The sequence below is a fragment of the Epinephelus lanceolatus genome, chromosome 17 (genome assembly GCF_041903045.1).
Source record: "Epinephelus lanceolatus isolate andai-2023 chromosome 17, ASM4190304v1, whole genome shotgun sequence".
Taxonomy (NCBI): domain Eukaryota; kingdom Metazoa; phylum Chordata; class Actinopteri; order Perciformes; family Serranidae; genus Epinephelus; species Epinephelus lanceolatus.
This window is the reverse complement of record NC_135750.1, coordinates 40442902-40450000: the sequence shown is the minus strand read 5'-3', so window position 1 is coordinate 40450000 and position 7099 is coordinate 40442902. Positions and strand designations below refer to the sequence as shown.

The 7099-nt window shown below is 38.9% G+C and overlaps 1 pseudogene; it reads left to right on the top strand.

Annotated features, from left to right (window-relative positions):
* The first annotated feature begins 2946 nt into the window (after positions 1-2946).
* On the top strand, positions 2947-3961 carry LOC144467489 (uncharacterized; annotated as a pseudogene).
* Positions 3962-7099: the final 3138 nt, after the last annotated feature.

The window sequence follows — 7099 nt, the reverse complement described above, 5'->3', positions numbered from 1 at the left end:
CCCAAAGCAATGCTTATGCCTTGCTAAAAAAGCATCTGATTAGGAGAAAAAGGTCACATGAATATGATGTCATGCAAGTGGGTATGACATCACGTAGACTAACATGATTCCAGAATCCCAGTGGTAAATGAAATGACATAGCATTCTGATGTAAAAATTGTTGAGGTTAAAAATATCAAAAAACAAAGGCTTACTGTTTTATTCCAATGTATTTTTAATGGAATGTAATTCTGTATCAAAGTTGCTATGAATCAGTTTAATGCTCCTTTCGCCCTTCTGAATAATGCGACATTGGGTCGTGTCCCATTTTATTCAATAGCATACTGTTAAAATGGGACACCCCGTTATTGTCAAAATGGGTCATTGCTCTGAGTCATTTTAATACAAAAAATGTTTTTGTTGATCACAGAACACATGCCATCTTGAAAGAAATCCATTTTCTAAACTGGGTCAAATACATTTCTTTGAAATATTCACCTTATTTTTCACGGAAACACAGAGGCAAAACAGAATGCAGCCAGCTTCCGTTTTTTTTGTGCGACACTTCCGGTCCAGCACTCTTGACCACTGTGTAAATGGGAATCGCCTTGTTGTTTACCTTGTTGAGTTTAGCTGTATATATAAATATATATATATATATATATATATATGCATATATATCACATTTTTGAGATCACTGTATCACCGTTTAGACTAATCTGATATTTGTAAAGTCTATAAACACAATGATTGAACAAACATTACTATTTCTGTGTGCACGTTTTGTAATTAATAACATGGTTATCTTAGATGAGCTGGGCTAACCGTTAGCTGTTAGCCGTTAGCGGTGTCTGTAATAACTCAATACCTCAATAAACGGTCCGTGAAAAAAATTTTTTTTTCCAGCGGATGTCTTAGTTACAAGATGATTGAGCTAACTGGAGTAGTTTCATGTCGTATCCGACAATGGGAGGCTCTTAACAGATGACGTCCTGATGTTAGCTTTGCTGCTGCTGTTAGCTGTCCCTGTCAGCTGCAGCCACTGATACTTTCTAGACATTGTGATTTCCCAAAACTGAATAAATACCACACATAGCAACACAAAACTGCTTTGCTAGCTCAATCATGTTGTATCGGCTGGATGATTGGTGCATACATGCTGATTCAGGTGCTATCAGAGCCGATCCGCGCATCACTATGGCTTAATAATCAACTCACTCAATAAAAACAACCCGTCCTGTGTTAGGAGTGTATGTCGCTGACAGAAAGAAAGAAAGAAAGAAAGAAAGAAAAGAAAAAAAGATAGAAAAGCAGCGTACACCTCACACATTTATTTCTCACAGCTGCACACACGTTTGGCTGGCATGCAGAAGCACCGTCTGTGTGTCGAGGGTGCGAGCCACAGCTTCAGCTGCTCAGGTAGAGAGGCTGTGTAGCCCGGTGTGTTTTTTCACTGATTCAGTTCTGCAGGCTCTCTGCTGGTTCACTGGAGACGGGGATCAAGCAGTTTGTCTTACTCGGGATAGAGGGTATGCACGTGACATCACAGCAAGCGGAAGTCGCTGCGGATACGCCCACTGAGTGGCAGAAACGAGTGGCAGCCACAGCGTTAGCGTTAGCTTGAATGCTGCCAGAACTTAAAAACGACATCAAAAATGGGGAAAAGCTGTTGTGCGATAAATTGTACAAACAGGTTTCTCAAGCAGTCGGAGCAATCTTTTTACAGGCTACCGAAAGCCAAAGAAAAGAGAAGCAGATGGATTGCTGCAATTAGGAGAAACAACTGGAATCCAGGCACCAAAACTTGGGTCAGTGGTTCCCATTTTGTGTCAGGTAATGTTAAGTTCTGCTGTATTTTGGGGTGAAATCATACGTTAAGTTACATACTGTATTGGCTAACGTTACTTATCAGTAAAGCTCTTAACGTTAGCATCTTTCATTTAGTTATATTCATCATAACTGAAACGTTTTTGCCTTCATTTGTGTGATTATGAACCTTGTGTTGTGCCAAGGTTAACCCAGTTTTCCAAATAAGGGGGTTTAGCACAAAGCAATTGTAGCTGTGTTGTATGAAGTACCAAAAAGTCATACTTTAGTAAAAGTAAAGATATCGATTTAAAATGTTACTTTGGTAAAAGTAAAAGTCACCTATAGAAACAGTGCTTGGGTAAAATTCTCAAAGTATCTGATATTAACTACGTTATACTTAAATATCAAAAATACAAGTAGATTATGCATATATTTACTAGTGTCAATACACTGTATACTGTAAATTGACCATCAGCTGGTTATCTGCTATGATATTTTGCATTTTTCTGATAATGTGCTAATCTGGCTCTGATTCATATTCACATTAAATTATAGAAAAATTATTCACTTAACAAGTCATAATTATGGGGGGAAAAGGTCAAAATAAGGACATAAATTGAGGAAAAATACATATATATGATTTACCAGCTAGCTGGCTGGTAGGCCAATAGGTTACTTTTGTACCCTAGTTTTGTACCTTGGTTGTCAGTAATTATGAAACCATGTGTATTTTTTTGTTTCAGGTAAAAAGAGTGATGATCCCCTACACCCAGACTATGTGCCAAGTTTATTCAGTTTCACCTCCACTGCTGATAAGACTCGGGCTGTCAACAACCTGGAGAGCTACGATCTCAAAACGTTTCTGACAAAAGATTTGACAACAGAAATAGAGGGCTAGCTGCCAAAGCTCTTCTGAACTTGCATCAGACTCCTGCGTCAGAGCAGGAAGTACATGCAGATCAAGCAGAGGTACAAACTGAAACTGGAGTCCAAGGCACTGAGGTCCAGACAGAGGAGACACACAATGACATTGACTCATTACATGAGCAGATTAAATATTTAAACATCGAATGTCAATCACTCAGAGATAAAGTTCACAAACTAGAAAGTGGGTTGAAGCATCGTACCCTTGATGTTTCACAATTTGGTGACGGCAAAATGAAATTTTTCACGGGACTACCCAATTTACAGACTTTCATGTTATTATTTAGTTATGTGTCTTCAGTTTTTCCTGCTACTGCAAAGCAGTCCCTGAAGCCAACTCAGGAACTGCTTCTTACGCTGATGAAGCTGCGCCTGAATCTGTCAGAGGAGTTTTTAGGCTACCTCTTTCGGATTCACCAGTCAACAGTATCAAGAGTCTTTCACCGTTGGATACATGTGATGGCAAGCAGGCTTCATCCTCTAATATTGTGGCCAGAAAGAGAAGACCTAAGACACAGCTTACCAATGTGTTTTCGGACATTTTTTAAGAACTGTGTAAGCATAATCGACTGCTTTGAGGTGTTCATAGAGCGTCCTTCTGACTTAAAAGCTCGAGCTCAAACTTGGAGCAATTACAAACAACACAACACAATTAAGTTTCTTATTTCAGTCACCCCACAAGGAAGCATCTCCTTCGTGTCCAAGGCCTAGGGTGGACGGGTTACAGACAAACACCTTACAGAACACAGTGGTTTCCTTGATAAGCTCCTACCAGGGGACTTGGTACTAGCTGACCGAGGTTTCACGATTGGTCTATTCTGTGCAGAACTAATAACACCTCCATTCACACGAGGGAAGAAACAGCTTAGCCAAAAAGAGATTGAATCTGCTCGAGAAATTTCTCGTGTGAGAATCCACGTTGAAAGAGTGATCGGAATGTTGAGGCAGAAATATACTATTCTGGGCTCAACACTGCCTCAAAGTCTCATTAGAGTGGAACAAAATGGAAAAGTGGAGGACTGCCTTATAGACAAGATTGTGTTAACATGCTGTGCTTTATGTAACGTGTGAATCCATTGTGCCTTCTGATTGAGGTGAACATTACTTCATGTACAGGGCATATGAAGCATGCAATCATCAGATGATCAGTCTAAAGGTTAATTTTAAACCTTATGTGTGATTTTCATTGATAAGACAGAAAAGTGTTACATTTTGTAAATATTTAATCTGTAATGTATCTGTAATACATTACTTCATATTAATGTATTAAGTATTTTCATATTCATGTTTAGTATTTCCACAGTAATGTTTAGTACTATTTTCACATTTTTTGGTGACTGTATATTTTTACAAAAGGAAAAAAGGCTGGGCACACAACCCTGTAATGCTTGGATGAACACTGTGGAACTGAAATGTTTGTAAATATTTGTACAAATTCATTGTATGACAAAGTTACTTTCCCTAAAGCAAGCATGACAAATAAAAGTTATACTCTAAAACTATTTCAATAGTTTTGACATAACTGTCAAGTCAGTCTAGATATGCTAATATCTCACTTTCAAACCTTAAACATGAAAACAGTGTGGGGAAATAACCCCATTAAGCTTCACATTCTAAATAGGTATATTCCATATAAAATGTTAGGACCAACAAGAAAAAGACGCCAAAAACGCTTTAAAACCTTGGTTTAGAATGTAATGTAAAACATGTTTACATCTGTAAAATGTGTCACAAACTGCTCCTTTGAATGTGAGGTAGAAACATACCAGGTAACAGTTCACAAGCAGCAGTCAGTAATTTGGGGCTTTTCAAAATGTTCAGTAGTTCCCCCATTATACAGTAATACAGCTGTGGCACTTAATTACAGTGCAACTTGAGCTTTATATTTTCTCTGTAAGCAAAGTGTCATTTAGGTATAAATATCAGTCATTTACAAACTGTAACATCATCCCTAAGGTGAAGGGCTTAACACAACAGCAGCAGTCCTACAGATCAGATGTTGCACCAAGATTCAGTACTGCATTTCTTGTAAACCATTTTCCCAATAATTCTGGCAGCACTTTGAAAAACTTTGTTGCCTTCATAACATGTCTTTCAAAATTTAAATCTGGAGTTATTCTTTCAATATGCAATTCTGAAGGCTACCACACACAAAAGTCACAGTACAGTGATTTTGTGACATGAATCTGGCACTGCACTTGAAAGTAGTAGTTGTGTTGTCTGTTAAGTTTCAGTGTCACATCTGAGGACAAAGATGTAACCAAGCAAAAGTCTTTTTCTTTTGACAGTTCAATCAGTGTCTTGTCTTTTGCCAAGTAGGGACATTTGATTTCCAGGCAGCCTGAGCCACAACAGTCACAAGACACCAGTGGGGGTTACATCAAAATTGATGTGTCTTGATGACATGGTCTCAGTGTATTGCTCCTTCGCCTTGTTTTCCTGATGAATGCCCCACCTGAAAATATTTGATGAAACATAACGTTAGGTTTGAATTTTGGCATACATATATACATGTCCATAATTACTTTGCATCAGGTTTTATTAGAGATTTTATCATTCACTAGCTCCATCATTTGAGTAGAGACCAACTTTGAAATTTCATAATTTGTCTGTGTTGTTAAATAGTACCTTGTTGCTGCAGTTGTAAACTTAAGTGACTCTGGGCAGCATATGACTTTTACAAGTGATTTCGGGGGCTGATTTTCTTTGCTCTTGATAACTGCACCAAAATTGGAAGCTGTTATCCTGCCACATATGTAGGTATGCCACATTCTTGATGAAGCCTGTCCCTTTGTCTCCTCCTCCACAAGCTTACACTGGGCATCTGTCATTTTCAAATCTTCAAACACCTTGTCACATTTTTCAATAAGTTCACTGTACGTCAAAGTAGCATTCTCAGCTTCATAAAGTTGTCCCAATGGAGTAGGATAGCCATCTTTCAGAGCCATAGGGACAAAATCTTTGGAGTGTTTTGGAGCTACAGAGAGCACAGCAGCTCTTGGGTTTGCATGCTTCAGTTTATCCAGAAAGCTTGCAAGTTCATTTTCTGTAGGTCTAGATGTAGCATCGCAGGGCCCTGACTTCCTAGATGTAGCTTCATTGACCACATTCATGTCAACTTGACATAAGACCTTTCTACTCTGCGTTCTGGGACATGTCACATCTATAGAGGACAGTTCAGAGCAGGAGATTTTCTTTGTTACTGTTGGCTTAAGCCACTGACATGGCAGTGAAGTACAAGGCGTGTCATCACGCATCCTCACCCCAGACATAACTGCAAACATCAACGCTGCTGCATGCGAACACATCTCCCCAAGTCCTGCCATACATGTACAATGAGCAGTCAAAACTGTCCCTGTCTTCTCCGCAGCTATCCAAGGTTTCAGTGGAGGCTCATTCATTCTCTGGCTGTGTTTCACCTGCACAATTAGTGAGTGGCAGTGTTAGCTACGAACAAGGCATGCCTGACAATTAGCTAACTCACAGTTTATATGATATATAGGCTATACATACACACCTGTCCACAGACAACCAGAATATCCATCAGTGTTCTCGTCACTTTAATTTCGCCAACAAATCCAGCCTTGAAGTACGACCAAGCGTCGAGGCTTTTATATGCTTTAAGGCTTTGCTTTATGTATTTTCCCGGCGTTGAAATCAGGTACATATAAATGTCAGGATATCCGATTCCTGGCCACATTTCAATGTCCGTGAACCACTTGTTCTTTGGTATCTCGTGCGGATCATTGTCGAGTCCAGTTCTCCTAAATTTGATCCGTATAATCCGTATTTATCCCGGTCTTGCTGTGTCCACTGCTACACTCCGCCATGTTGAGGGAGGTTTGTTTTGCCACTCAGTCCAAGAGTACCTTGCTGCAGTCAAGATGGCCGACAAGGCGCCGCCATACATCCAATCCATGCCGGAAGTCACAACCGGAAGTTGGTTAATCGCCGCTCGATCCCGGAAATATGACCGAGCTAAAACAAAAATAAAAGCTTAAAAAACACGTACGTTTACACATAACATAATTTTATGCATTTTGTGCAGTTACATGTTTATCGTAACGGTATAAGTGACTAGTTAATTGTCTCGCCACGACTTTATAGGCTACTGTAAAACTCAGAAGTTAGTTAAAAGCCTACAATAATATCACTAAGTTATAATGCTAACGTTTCATGGATTTAACTTTAATATCAACGTTATGAATACAAATGTAAATATTATGTTTGTGTGGTGGTGGCCACACACACACACACACACATACACACACACACATTCACAATAGGACTGAAGAATAACTAAAGTTAAATAAACTGAATTCTCAGATTAAATAAACTGAGAATTAATAAAAAATGAGAATTTACACAACCAAATAAACAGCACTTT